This window comes from Echinops telfairi, unplaced genomic scaffold (assembly GCF_000313985.2).
Source record: "Echinops telfairi isolate 266 unplaced genomic scaffold, ASM31398v2 ScPeMD7_3533;HRSCAF=4204_0, whole genome shotgun sequence".
Lineage (NCBI taxonomy): Eukaryota > Metazoa > Chordata > Mammalia > Afrosoricida > Tenrecidae > Echinops > Echinops telfairi.
In genome coordinates, this window is record NW_022107431.1 from 38,539,038 (window position 1) to 38,543,134 (window position 4,097).

Sequence of the window (4,097 nt, forward strand, 5' to 3'; positions counted from 1 at the left end):
ATGTACAAATGTGCTTTACACAATTGATGTATGTATGGATTGTGATAAGAGTTGTATGAGCCCCTAATAAAACGATTAAAGAAATAAAATAAAATAAATAATGCTCTCCCTGCGCAAACCCCCTCCGCACGCACGCCCACAGAGTCCGGGGCGGGGTCCCGGCGCCAGGGGTGTTTCAGGAGGATTCCACCTGCAGGGCCTAGGATCGTCCCTGCTCCTCTTCCCCCCAGGCGTGCCTGCCGGCTTGCTCTTCTCCCTGCTCTCTGGTGACCTTTAAAAAAGTTAATTCTTCCCCCTCTTTCTCTGTGCTGGCCTGTCATTGAACTCAGCCAGCTGATTGTGGTGCTCGTGATTGAGAACCACTTCTGACCGCTTCCCTTTCCCCAGAAATTAACGTGATCATTAAGGCTTATAATTTCACTCACCAGTGCTATCAATCAAGGGGCTGCGAAACAGAGTTAAGAGTCCTTTTGTAATTGGCAGGAGCTGTGATTCCGAGCCCAGCACCGAGGGTCTGGGGGGAGGCTGGAGGAGGGGAGGCCCAGGGCGCAGGGTAGTGCCCTTGGGGCTCACTCCCAGAACTCTTCTCGGCCTGCTTCTCCCGGCGCTCGCTAGTTCCCGCCTCCTCCTGCCCCCATGTCCACGTGGGGAAACTAGTTCTTGCCCGGCTTACCTAGCCCACAGGCCCCGCCACGGCAAGTCTCTGCAAGCATCTCTGGGTCAGGGGTCCTATCCCGGGGATCTCCGGCTGCTGGGGAGAGGCAGTGGGTCCAGATGGGCAGCTCTGAAGTGAGGATGCCCTGCTAGGTTGGAGGGAGTGAGGCATTCCTCTGCCCCACCCTCTGGTTTAGAGATGATTGGAGACACACAGTCGCCCCGCTTGCATGCGGAGTGGTTACACGTGGTGGTTCCTGCGATCCACAAGGACCGAGGGTTGAAACCATCAGCTGGGTGGGAAAAAGTCTAGATTTTCTACTCCCATAAACAGCTGCAGCCTTGGGGAAAAAGAAAATGGCAGTTCCACCCTGCCCTATAGGGTCACTGTGCATCAGTATTGACTGATGGCAGTGTGTTTGGCTCTTTTTGTTGTTGTTGTTGTTGTTTTGGAGACATACAGCTGAACCCAGGGCAATGCCCACTCTAACTCCTTTGGGGTAAGGGCCACCCCACACAGCCCAGGGCAGCTTCAAGCTTCCTCTTGCCCCCAGGAGCTGCATGGTCAGGAGGTCCTGGAACCAGAGTTGGGTTTTTGATTCCTGAGGAGGGGTGGGGTGTTTGATTCTGCTTATAATATAGGCAGTGCCTAGTGGGATGGCTCATACACACATGGTAGGTGGCATTTAGACAAGAGGTGAAGAAATAGCCATTTTATTTCACGCACAACATTAAAAGTGACTTTCTATGATGCTCACCTTCCCTGACACGATTGCTGAAGACAAAATAGGTGCATAAGCAATTGTGGTGAAGAAATCTGATGGTGCTCAGCTATCAAAAGATATAGCATCTGGGGTCTTAAAGGCTTGAAGATAAAGAAGCGGCTATCTAGTTGAGAAACAACAAAGCCCACATGGAGGAAGCACACCAGCCTGTGTGATCGAAAGGTGTCACTGGGATTAGGTATCAGGCATCAAAGACCCAGAACAAAAAACCTATATTGATGTTAATGAGGGGGAGAGTGGAATGCAAACCCAAACCCATTTGTAGACAATTGGACATCCCCTTACAGAAGGGTTGTGGGAAGGAGCTGAGCCAGTCAGGGTGCAGTGTAGCACTGATGAAACATACAGCTTTCCTCTAGTTCTTAAATGCTTCCTCCCTGCACTATCATGACCCCAATTATACCTTATAAATCTGGCTAGACCAGAGCATGTACACTGGTACAGATAAAAGCTGGAAGCACAGGGAATCCAGGACAGAAAAAGCCCTCAGTACCAACAATGAGAGTAGCATACCAGGATGGTAAGGGGAGGGTGGGGATAAAAAGGGGGAACCAATCACAGTGATTTACATATAACCCCATCCCACGGGGACAGACAACAGAAAAGTGGGTGAAGGGAGACAATGGTTGGTATAATACATGAAAAAAAGTATAAATTGTCAAGGGTTTATGAGGGAAGAAGAAAAATGAACTGATACCAAGGGCTCACGTAGAAAGAAATATTTGAGAAATGATGATGGCAACATATGTACAAATGTGCTTGACACAATGGATGTATGGATTGTGATAAGAGCTGTAAGAGCCCCCAATAAAATGATTTAAAAAATTAAGAAAAAGAAAATGGCAGTTCCAGCAACAACAACAACAACAGCAAAAAAGTGACTTTCTTCCCACGACTGTGGCCCTCAGACACCCTACAGGCCTGGAATTGAACCCACCCCTGGGGATAGACCTTCAGTCCAATACTAGTCCAAACCCCAGATCCACTGATGTCTAGTGGAGTCCCAACTCATCGCGACCACAGACAGGGCTTCTGAGGTCGTACATCTTTACAGGAGTAGAAAGCCCATTTTTCTCCCCCAGAGGGACTGGTGGGTCCCAACTGCTGACCAACACATATAAAGTCAAGAACAACAGAAGTGGGGGATGGACGCCTCAGGATAAAGATCCACCTGAGCCCAAACCACAGCTCAAACATGCAGGAAGGAAGAGGGACTGGGACTGGGTGGCCAAGGAAGGAAGCGGAGAGTGCTTCACGTCGAGGGCCTTTGCCTCTAATGTGATGGAGCAACATGGGATTTTTGAAAAGTGACTTTTAGGGCACACTGTAGGACATGTTGTCAGGAGGAGCCAGTCCCTGGAGAAGGACATCATGCTTGGTAAAATGGAAGGGCAGACAAAAAGAGGAAGGGTCTCCGTGACACGGCAGCTGCAACCATGGGCTCAAACATCAAAGCAATTGTGAGGCTGGCGCAGGACCAGGCCGTGGTCTGTCCTGCTGTACTCAGGGTTGCTGAGAGTCTGGCCTGACTCCCGTGGCATCGGACGACAGCCACAGAGGACCATCTGGAGGGAGTGGGGGTGGGATCATCTGACATTTCATGTCCATGACTCACAAGTTAGGAGCCCTGGTGGGCTATGAGTTGGGCTATAAATCGCAAGGTCGGCTGTTCAAATACACTAGCCCCTTCCTCAAGAGAAAGATGAGACCTTCTACTCCCATAAAGACTTGCTGTCTCTGAAAGCCACAGGGGCAGGGCTACCCCGTCGTACAGGGGCATAAATATGAGTCAGCATCGACGCAATGGCAGTGAGTGAACACAAAGATTTTCAATTTTGTCCAATTTGCTAGTTCTCACACATGCATATTCTAACAGTTGTAATTATGATGCTATAGATTGAATAATACTCCCTCAAAAATATATGTTGTAAATCCTAACCCCTATACCATTTGGAGGTGAATTGTCTTTTTACATATTAAGCCAATATTAGGGTAGCTGTGTATTTTTACCCTCCTTCCTCCTCCAGCATTATCAGATAGTTTAGATCAGGGGTCCTCAAACTTTTAAAACAGAGGGCCAATTCACTGTCCCTCAGACTCGTTGGAGGGCCGGACTATAGTTTTTTAAAAAAAAACCGTGAACAAATTCCTATGCACACTGCACATATCTTATTTTGAAGTAAAAAATCAAACGGGGCAAAAACACCCATTGGGCCACATGCAGCCTGCGGGCTGTAGTTTGAGGACACCTGGTTTAGATTTACAGTTCCACTTTCTAGGGCTTTAGTTGTTTTTCCATCTGACTTTTAAAAACCAATTACAGTAAATGAAACACGGTATAGGCGGTGTTTTATGATATCACCCTCTACTGCGCTGTAAAAGCAGCTTAAACCAGCCAGCACAAATGAAGGGCAAGATGCATGCCCCAGGATCCCCACGGAGCCTGGGAATAGAGGCTGAAAAGAGACAAGGCCCTTCCTGCCTCCAGAGTCCACACAGAGAGGGGCGGCTTTCCCTGGAGCTGCATCCTACACTCAGGGTCCTAACCTCCTAAACTAAGAGAACATTGCTTTCTGTTTCTAAGGCCACCCACTGGGGGTGTTTCTGCTACAGTTGGGCTAGACAACTCAAGCCCCAACCAAACGTACTGCCATCTGG